Here is an 11254-nt window from a genome sequence, read left to right on the forward strand (position 1 = left end):
GGGTCCCACGACGATTACGTGGGCTCTCACAGGCGACCCCTTGCCCTTTGATGGCCCCAAGGGCCACCCGACGCACAGCTTTACCGGGTACTTTCTTCGTACTCATAAAAAAATATTTAGGACAACAGCACGATTTTAAAAATCTAACTTTAACTTTTTATTTTTATAAAAATATTTATTAAAAAAGTTATATTTATGTTTTTATGAAATTATTTTTTAAAATAAATTTATTTATATAGTTTTAATATATTTAAACTAAACAACTTAAAAGTTATTTATGATTTATATATCCAATGTTTAATCTAAAATTTGTCCAAAATGATTTCTTTTATATGTATAGAGGGAGTAGATAAATAGGTTTGTTTTGTACGGTTTTTTTTTGGCCTTTTCCTTGAGTCAAACAAGTATTTTTGAACCATTTTGTATGTGAAACTCCTTCAAATATGCTATCACGAGAGATTAACAGTTTCTCCCGATTTTAACTCGCTCTTTGAGCCCTTACGTGGCACATGTTTGAATTGTGAGAACATATTTTAAGATGGAAGTTTCACATATACAACGATTTTGCTAAACAATTTAATAAAACGACTTTAATTTCACCGTTAGAGCAACTCGTGGAGCTTAAACTAAAAACAACTATTTCACTAATGAAATAGAGCTATATTAAATGAAGCTTACAAGCACCTAGACAATCAGATACTAGGAGGACCATTTACAGATTGGTTGAATTAAGGGAGCGGAGTGGACAGGTCATGAGAACGCCTCAAATTCTCATCAGAATTCAGAAAAATGGTGGTGAAATGAGTAGGTTCCTGCACATAAAAAGCGCATGTTGCTGTGAGTTGTGACCATACTGATCATGCAACCTCGTCCGCGACTATCTTCAGGAGGACGGGCGTCACAGTGCTGCTGGCTTTTTAGAAGTTGCCCATGTTGACATGCATGTCCTCTTCAACTCCAATTTGATGAGATCCGGCACTCGCACGGCCGCACCCGCACCCCAGGGTGGCGCAGAGAGAGAGAGAGAGAGAGAGAGAGAGAGAGATGGCGCAAGAAAGTAAACGTCTTTAGCGATGACGATCGGCGCACGAATCAAATCCGGCAAAGGCAAACGGCCGAGCGCCCGTTTTGCTGGCTGTTTTTTTTTCCTACGCCGCGCCGGGGAATCCGACCGACCGAGACGCGGCGGCCCCCGGCCCTCCTCCCCACTTTCTGGGCGCGCTGAGTTGTCGCCGCGTCAGAAGCCTCTTCCTCCTCCCCGCTCCCGGCCAGCAGCCTTTCCCCGATGCGATCCGCCCCTCGCCCTCGCCTTCGCCTTCGCCTCGCCGCTGCCCATTATCCGAAAGCGACAGGTCCTCGCGTCCGCTTTGCAACACCAGGCACACCGCACACGTACGGCTGGCAAAGTGGCGGCAGCCACGAGCGCACGACGCGGGTGCGGGGGCAAAGCGCAGCTGCTGCGGTCTGCGGCAGGTGGTGTGCTTGCTTGCAGAGCTCAACGACGCTGCCGGACCGCAGATTGCTGATGAGTGCATGCATTATCTCGCATGGCGTTGGCAGATGAGACGGCTACGTGGGCCACGAAGAAATGCGCATTGGTCCAGACAGTTGAGAATTATGGCGAGTACGTACTATATAATTTTTATTTAGATGTATGTATGGCGATCGTTGCGTGGTCCTGATTACGGATTACGGCACGCCGCACAATTTTCTTGTGTCTCCATTATTATTCTCCAAATAAGGAACTCGTTGCTCCGGACTCCGGAGACTAGTGAACAGGACAGTCCACTTCCTCGAGCCGATCAGAACCTCGGTATCCTATCATATCCGATATACTAAAACACAATTCTATAACATGCCAAATAACTTAATTGTTTCTTTTTTTCTGGATTGTTGTACCTTTTCTCACTCTACTTTCAGTGTACAATACCATATCATAGGAATTATTTAGTGCCCGTTTGGAAGAGTACCTCTAAGTTAAATTCAGAAAAAAAAAACTGCCAAATAGTTTTTTACTGTTAATTGATTCTCATATATGAACTAGGGGCTAGAAGCTGAAAAAGGTAGCTTCTTTTTATTCACTCTACGTACAAAGTAGTTGTATGTATATAGTTTATTTAAGAGAATCATATAGAAATATTTTCAATTAGAGAATTGTTTCTCTAAAAGAATCAACTTTCACAGAGAATGTAGAGTAAGAAAGAAGCTCTATTAAACATGTCCTTATAGACTATGTCACAAACTCAATGAAAAGGAATACATATATTTATTCAACAGGATCATCGGCTGATTCGAGCGGATTAGAATATCTAATGAGTTGTACTAAAAATATTCAACATTGGGCAACGTGCGTTGCAGTATACGTACTATATACCTGGGTTTTCTTCTTTGCCGGAATGTACTTTCCTCGCTACGTTTGTGTGTGCTTTATTATTTCCTCTTGCCTTGGCCTGGAGCTTCACTTTAATTGCAGTCTTTGTTTTTTAAATAACAATCACAACAACACTTATTATTACTAGTACTGTAGATGTGTGCACGTGTATATATAGCATGAATTAAGAGGTAGGGACGAGGGAGAAAATATAACATTTGTGTCGCTACATATATTGATTCTACAATCAGTACTCGAGATTTTTGAGGGAGAGCAGGTGTAAACAGCCGAACATGATCGTCCACTCTCCACTGACTCAAGCGGATCGAAGTATCTCATCAGATATGCTAAATTTTCACACTGTGAAATGCGTATCGGTACTGCGACCGGAATGGGTAAATTGTTTCTGACTCATAAACGAATATTTGTAATTTTGTATCTTTCTTCTAAAACCGTTCGTTTATTTGGCTGTTGCACCACCTAGGGCTCCACGCCTTTAAAGAAGTTTTGGGCTTGCATTTCAATAGATTTGGAGATTGTCTCGTGTTCATTTCGCTTGAGTTTGACTTATGTTCATATTGTTCGACTGACGTTGGAGAGCATAAAGATTATCATTAATAATTAATATACGACGTCAACATTAAGCTGACATCCGAGAGCAAACCCTACTATTACAAGAGGACAAATTGTAACTAAAATTATATAAAAATATTAACATTCATGATATTAAATAAGTATTATTTCATTAATTATAAAACATATTTTTATATCAAAATTTGTTAGAGACACAAATATTAGTATTATTTTGTATATAATATTAAACTAGTTTGACCGGCACAAATCCTACAACTGCATTCTTTTGCGAATAAAGACTACAAGCCATTATATACTATGAAAAAGAGTAAAATACACTGGCGGCCTTTTAACTTGTCAGCCTGTGTCACTTTGGTCCATGAACTTGCAAACTCGAAAAAGTGACCCCTGAACTTGTCCGTCTGTGCCACTTTGGTCCAGAACTTGCAAACGCAAAACAGTGGCCCTTGAACTTGTCAGCTTGTGCCACTTTGGTCCATAAACGTGTAAAGGATCTTTCAACGCGTCAACAAATATTTATTTATTTCATAACTAATTATTAATGAAATGCTAAATTCATTAAATGTTTTGTGTAGCCTCTTCATGTGTACTTTGCCTAGGAAAAATATGAAACCTAGAAAACGAATAATTTTTGCTTGTTTTAAAATTATCTCTTTTAATTAATAAATGCAACGAATTGATATATTATTTGATATATTTGACGCTACGAATAAAAATATATCAATTTCGTAAACTAAAAAAAGTGCTGACATCATTGCTGACGTCAGCACCATAAACGGTGCCATGCATGGCCTACCAGAGGCGGCCACGTGGCAGAACAGTGCCATGCAGCCGGTGTTATTTTCGTATTTGCATGTTCATCGACCAAAGTGGCACACGTCGACAAGTTTAGGGGGCACTTTTTCGCGTTTGCAAGTTCATAGACCTAAGTGGCACATGCTGACAAGTTTAGGGGCCTCTTTTTCGCGTTTGCAAGTTCATAGACCAAAGTGGCACACGGCGACAACTTAAAGGGCCGCCGGTGTATTTTACTCTATGAAAAATTCAAAATTCATACACAATCAGATGCCACATGTACTTTCAACTCAGAAAGGAAAGCATACCAAACATGAAGATCAAAAAAGGGTAAATACGCAAAGTGAGGCCTTGTTTAGTTGACCCCAAAACTCAAAAACTCCTTAAGATTTCCCGTCACATTGAATCTTACGGTACATGCATGAAACATTAAATATAGATAAAAAATAACGAATTGCATTGTTTGTCTATAATTTGATAGACGAATCTTTTAAGTCTAGTTAGTCCATAGTTGGACAATAATTACCAAATAAAAATGAAAGTGTTACAGTACCCAAAAACTTTTTACCTCCTCAACTAAACAAGGCCTGATAATAAAAAAACAACGTGGGTCTCGATGGGAGAGTTCAACACTCCACATTGATGGTCGTCAAGACATTGTTTTGGCTAATCCCTGATATAGAACACACAATCCCTAATGGCCCATCATTGTTGAGTGTGTTGGAATCGACAGATTTGGCTTCATTGCTGGGTAGGCCTAGGATCTGGACAATAATTGAGGATCCTATTGATTTGGCAGTAAAATCTCATATCGCTGTTAGGTTGAGCCACGATTTGTCAGTCGAGTAGAGCCACGAGTCAGCGGTGATCTAGGTAATGTTGTTGTCGAGTTAGACCACAAACCAATGGTTATATGCCAATGCCATGTCGTGGTTGGACCCGACAACAACAATATGATATCACCGTCATGGTTGAGCCACGAACCAGTAGTGACCTACACTTGGGATGTTCATTTCAATGGAGTGTTCATCAATGAAGTGTACAAGTTGCAGTATGTAGGGAGGTGGAAGCATTATCATACATAGACCATGATAAGGTTCTTTGCTTGAGTTCTTAGACCATGGCAATGTTACACACAAAAGAAGAGGGGGTAAATGGTAGCCGGACCAAGTGAGGGAGAGGGTCGGTGCAGGCGCTGGGGAGGGGGGTTAGTGTTGGGAGCCGATCTGGCAGGTGCTGAGGTGGCAAGGTGTTGATATGGACAAAAACTCTAGTCAAAGTTGGCTTAGACTAGGCTCAGGGAGTGGGGAGAGACTTCATATGTTTTTCAACATTTCAGGTGTTGATAATGTTGAGTACTCCCTCCTAAGATATTTTGGATTTTTTAGATACATTGTTTTTCCTATGTATAATGTATCTAGACATAGTGCATGGGCGGACCCAGCGCCCGGCGACCCTGGTCGCCTGCCCGGGCTCTGCTCGGTGACAGGACATTAGCAAATGAAGCCCCTTGTTTAGTTTCAAAAAAAATTAAGTACCTATGAGTTTAGGTCCTATTTGGTTTAGGGAGTTATACTTTAACTTCCATCATATTGAATGTTTAGATACATGCATGGAGTACTAAATATAAACTATTTATGAAACTAAAAACATAACTAGAGAGTAATTTGCGAGACGAATCTTTTAAGTCTAATTAGCCCATGATTAGACAATAATTGCCAAATAAAACAAAAATGCTATAGTACCTGCTAAACTTTAACACCCCCCAACCAAACACCCTCTTATATAATGTATATTGAAATCCTTTTTAGCAATTAAACATAAAATTAATTTTAGTGGGCATGTTTATTTTCTAGCTACAAATTGCTACCATTTATGATTCCCATAATCTATTTCTTTATAAAATCTAATATATGATGACTAAGGGCTTGTTTGGATGTCCATATAGCCACCTTAATCCACGTGTGTTAATCTACCCTAACACATATGTATTAAGGTAGATACATGAACATCTAAACAAGGCTTTATATGGAACACCATGTTTTTTCTTAATTTAAATATGTTAAACCTTAGTTCTTTGAGTACATTTAAATATTTATTTATATCTATTATTCATAATATATATGCTTAAATTGACATGTAATTATCATATGCTGATATTGGAACTCAACATTCGCAATAGCACCCGCTATTCATGATCCACTATCTCAACATCAATCCACTACCAACATGCTATCCTTTATTTACTGTAATATTCGCCCAGGCTCTACAAAATTTCTGGGTCTGCCACTGACATAGTGTATATATATCTAGGTGCATAAAAAAAACTAATAGAGAGGGGTGTTGGACTTTGTGCGAATATGGGGGGTGTTAAATGGACTTCACTCAAATATATATTGACATCCACAATGCCAGAAAGTGAATTCTTGAGACATATTGCATGGTGGATAGAGCAAAAATAATTTGGTGCTATAGATGTTGGGACAAATTTCTATATATTTGGTAAAAGAAATAGATAAGTTTGACTTAAAACAAAACAAAACGACTTATATAATTTTAAACAAGACAGCATAAAACTACTCTCTATTTGAAATTATAAGATATTTTGTTTTTCCTATATATATATATATATATATATATATATATATAGATAGCTTTTGTTGTGAATTTAGACGTACCCTAGATACAATTTTCGCAATAATATGCTAAATATAAGCACTATGTTCGCTTGAGCTTATTCCCTCAGTTCCAAAAAGAGTGCCATTTTTACTTTTAGACATCATATTTGACCATTCATTTTATTCATTTTTTTATAAATTATAAAATAAATAAATTATTAGTAAAATATCTCTAATGATAAAATAAGTCTTAACAAAATATATAATATTTATGCAAAAAAAATAAATAAAATAAATGATCAAACAAGATGTCTGAAATTCTAAAACGATACTTTTTTGGGACAGAGGGAGTATTAACCAAAATTAACTGATATGGAACATTATTTTTCTCTTATTAAAAAACAATATAAGTATGAGTAAGGCCTTGTTTAGTTCACCTCAAAAAACCAAAAACTTTTCAAGATTCCCCATCACATCGAATCTTACGCCACGTGCATAAAGCACTAAATATAAATGAAAATAAAAATTAATTGCACAGTTTACTTATAAATCGCGACTGTAGCACTTTCGTCTATGATTGGATAATATTAGATTTCGCTACTGTACCCATCACATCGAATCTAATTAGTCTATGATTGGATAATATTAGATTTCGCTACTGTAGCACTTTCATTTGTTTGTGGCAAATATTGTCCAATCATAAACTAACTAGGATCAAAAGAATCGTTTCGTGATTTACAGATAAACTGTGTAATTAGTTTTTATTTTTATCTATATTTAATGCTTCATGCATGTGCTGTAAGATTCGATGTGACGAGGAATCTTAAAAACCTTTTGGTTTTTTGTTTAGTTCACCTCAGAAAAAAAATCGAGATTCTCCGTCACATCAAATCTTACAATACATGCATAAAATATTAAATATAGACAAAAATAAAAACTAATTACACAGTTTAGCTATAAATCACGAGACGAATCTTTTGATCCTGGTTAGTTCATAATTAGATAATATTTGTCACAAACAAATAAAAATGCTAGTTTTCATATCTAAACAAGGCCAAGGCCTAAATAACAGAGCCGAAGAGAACCAAGGACGACACAACACAAGGTGAGCCGTACAGGCAGGATCGGCATGGAGAGGCAGCGTTATTACTTGCTGCGCAAGAGTCATTAGCCACGCCCTTCCTCACACAAACATGGCCTGCATGCGCCTTCCCAGTCGTCCACCGCGCTAGTAATTAGCATTAGCTAGCTTTAATAATTAACTGTAAATCGAATTAGTGGGTCAGTGGACCCGCTGGCCTGGTGGCTGGTGCTGACCGGGCCTTCTTATCCGCCCACAGGGAGGCGGGCCCACTCGAGGATGCGGGTACGGGCTACCGATTCGCGCCCACGTCCGGCATATTCCACGTTCGGGTTCCAACAGGTCCGCGTCATTCCTCGCTTTCTTTTACTCCCGCCCGCTCCGTCGACGCGTCGCGGTCGGGCGCCCACACCTGGCGCGCCCCGCGGGATCCGTCCTGGACCCCGCGTGTCTGGGACTAGGCGCCGAGGCTCCAGCGTGACTGCAGTCTGGAAGGTCTGGGGACTGGGGAGGGAGCCGGATTCAGTGACTTTATAGAGCAAAGTCACAATGTAACTTTACTTCAATCTCCACCCTCCAAGTAGCATCTAACGGCTGCAGACACTTCTAGGTTCATCAGCTCACATAGCAGACCGCTCACAGCAGGCCAGCGCAAGTGATTTTAAACAAAAGCTTCTAACAGTTTGTAGATTGAAGTAAAAATGACTAGCGCACTAGTAGCAGCTCGTTCTCAAACGAACAGGCTGATGAGAACCTGAATAGAAGTTTATTGATCTTGGTATGTTTTTAATTTTTTTATTTCTTTTTTTTGTCAACACTGATTAGTAGAACTTGCTTTGGTTAATTTTTTGGTCTTAGATCAGTTGGTTGGATTCCTTGTGGTGGAATTTGTCCACCTAGGTTCAATTCTCGACTTGGCACGGGTGCTTGTATTTTTCCTGGATTTATTCTAGGCGCTACGCTTTCAGTAGTAGGCAACGTCTCTGTAAAATAGCAAGACGTCTATGGTGATTTTTTGGGTGAGTGTATATACGTGTTGTAGACGTCTATATTGTACTGTATAATTCTAAAAATAATTCCGTCCACTTCTCCAAGTGTTTCCAAAACTTACTCCTGACCTTACCCATTAACTCCTGATATTTCCACACTTGAGAAAAAATGATAACAAGTCTATGAGGGGAAATGTAAAAAAATAAAAATAACTTACTCCTAACCTTACCCATTAACTCTCAATATTTCCACACTTGAGAAAAAATGATAACAAGTCTGTGAGGGGAAATGTAAAAAATTAAAATAAACTGAAAATCTCAAAGGCAGCTTCCCTAATGTTAGCGGACAGGAAAAATGAAGATTCTTTTTTTCTCTTTAGGCCTTGTTTAGTTCGGGAGTGAAAAGTTTTTGGGTGTCACATCAAATGTTTCATAGACCAGAAGTAGTATTCGGATACTAATAAAAAAAACTAATTACATTACTCGTTTAGAAATCGCGAGACAAATTTTTTAAGCCTAATTAATCTGTGATTAGCACATGTGGGTTACTGTAGCACTTAAGGCTAATTATAGACTAATTAAGCTTCGTCTCGTGATTTTCAACCAAACTATGTAATTAGTTTTTTTATCTATATTTAATGCTTTATGCATGTGTCTAAACATTCGATGGGATGAGTGAAAACTTTTTGGATTATAGCGATTAGTGCCTAATCATGGACGGCTTAAAAGATTCGCCTTGCAAAATATATACAAGCTATGTAATTAGTTATTTTTTATCTAATTTAATGCTCTATGTATGTATCTAAATATTTGATAAAATAAGGTGAAAAGTTTTTGGGTGAGAACTAAACAAGACCTAAAATATATAGAAGATTTTGCTTGAAATGCCTTGTGCTGACCTGCCTGCTGTCGGCTCATAGACCTGAAAATCTCTGCAGCCATTAGATGCAAGTTGGAAGGTGGAGATTGAGACAAAGTTATATTGTAACTTTGCTCTATAAAGTCACTGAATCTGGCTCCACTGGGAGAGCGTCGCAAGTTGCATCAGCTGCGGGCTGCGCCGCGGCGGCCTGCGGCAGTGGGGGAGCACTGTGCGCCACGCACGCGTGAGTACGCGCCCGCAGCTCCGGGGTTTTGCACTTGCACTTTGCCTTTGCCCACAGCAACGAGAGCTCAGCTAGTGGCCTTAACCAAATGGTTATGGTTATGCCGCCCAAACCATACCTTATGCCACACAAAAGCATGCATGTGATCGAGCTGGCACGCCTCGTCTATGCGAACTTTATTGTTTTGCTTGATTCGGTCTATTGATGAAATTTGGGCCCATATGGTTTGAACATAGTTTAGTTGGTTATGTTTTCTATAAATAATAAAATAAATAAATCAAGTTCGTCTGGGTTCAAGTTGCCAACTCAGCACATGTGCTCATATTTATAGCTATTATCTATTCAGCACTAGTCTTTGTTCGTCAGGGCATCTATGTTGACTTCGTCAATCTTAATATCTATTGGCTCTAGTGTTCTCTATGTGTTCAAAATATGTCAACTTACTTAGAGCATCACTGATAGAAAGAAATCAGAATATCTACTTTTGATCTGGGGTAGCAGAAGTATCATGAATTTCGTTAGAGAATCTCCAACAATCTTCCTTAAACCCACCCTTTACATTCTCATTCGGAGAGTCATTCGTTCTAATAAAATTCACTCTCTATATCCTTCTGCACTCAAACAACTCATCTATAGCTTGTTCGGTATTTTTTAAGAGTTAACTCTGTTCTTTATCTTTGGCTAGCGAGAAGCCATGAATAGATGATACAAATATTTAGAGATCTAATGGAAAATCCTATAGGTTAGGTTATGAAACCCGTATTCCTACAAATATATGAAAAGATATAAAGAAATCCTCAGAGTTCCTCTTAAGTATATAGAAACTACAATAGTACCCTATTTCGATAAACTAAAACAAAACAAATTTAAATCTCTTACCCTTCCTTTTGTGTTTCTTTCCGATCTTGGGTCTAACTTTGTTTTTGAGGTAGAAGACCATCGTCTTCACATGCGAGCAAGTAACTCTATTAGGTTGATTGGTTGAGTTACTAATCTCAATGAGATATTTAGAATGTGTTTGGTTGCCTACATGCCTTCAACCTACATCGTACTGGCCGAGACAGACCTTCCGTGGCTAAGTTGTTGCCATACAATTGCTCAAATTTGGTTGCCTGGATGAGTGTAGCATGGCCGAGGAGAGAAGTTGATTGGTTGTCTAGATGCATGAGCTGGCCTTGCACTGCTGCTCTCTCATCTTATGCAGCTTGCGTGCCAGCCTGTATCCCGCCGGTCTGGCCCAATAGATACGCTCGATTCCTACGTTTCTATAAAGCCTAACTGCAAGGAGAATCTTGCATAAAGGGAGCCTGGTCCAATAGATACGCCAACCAAACAAATTGTTGTTGTCGCATGCGGAGAGCCTGGCTGAGAGTAGATACAAGCAACCAAATGCCTCCTTCTTAACGACGACATTAGGCAAGCGACTGCCAACCAACTCGTGCCCGAGTTACCACAACAATTAACATCGTGATTCATCCAACTAAAATTTAGCTAACTAAGATTTCAAAGCTAAACTTTAGTCAGCTAAAAGCTATTTTGGCTAAACTTTAATAGACTCAACAAAACTTTAGGTGGACTGAAATAGTAAACTCAACTAAACTTTAACCACTCTTTTAGCTGATCCGCTTAAATCCCTAGCAACTAAATTTAGCCAGCTATAATTCAGTTGGTAGATCCAAATAGACTCATAGTTACAAAGG

The sequence above is a fragment of the Sorghum bicolor genome, chromosome 2 (assembly GCF_000003195.3).
Source record: "Sorghum bicolor cultivar BTx623 chromosome 2, Sorghum_bicolor_NCBIv3, whole genome shotgun sequence".
In the NCBI taxonomy this organism is placed as follows: Eukaryota; Viridiplantae; Streptophyta; class Magnoliopsida; order Poales; family Poaceae; genus Sorghum; species Sorghum bicolor.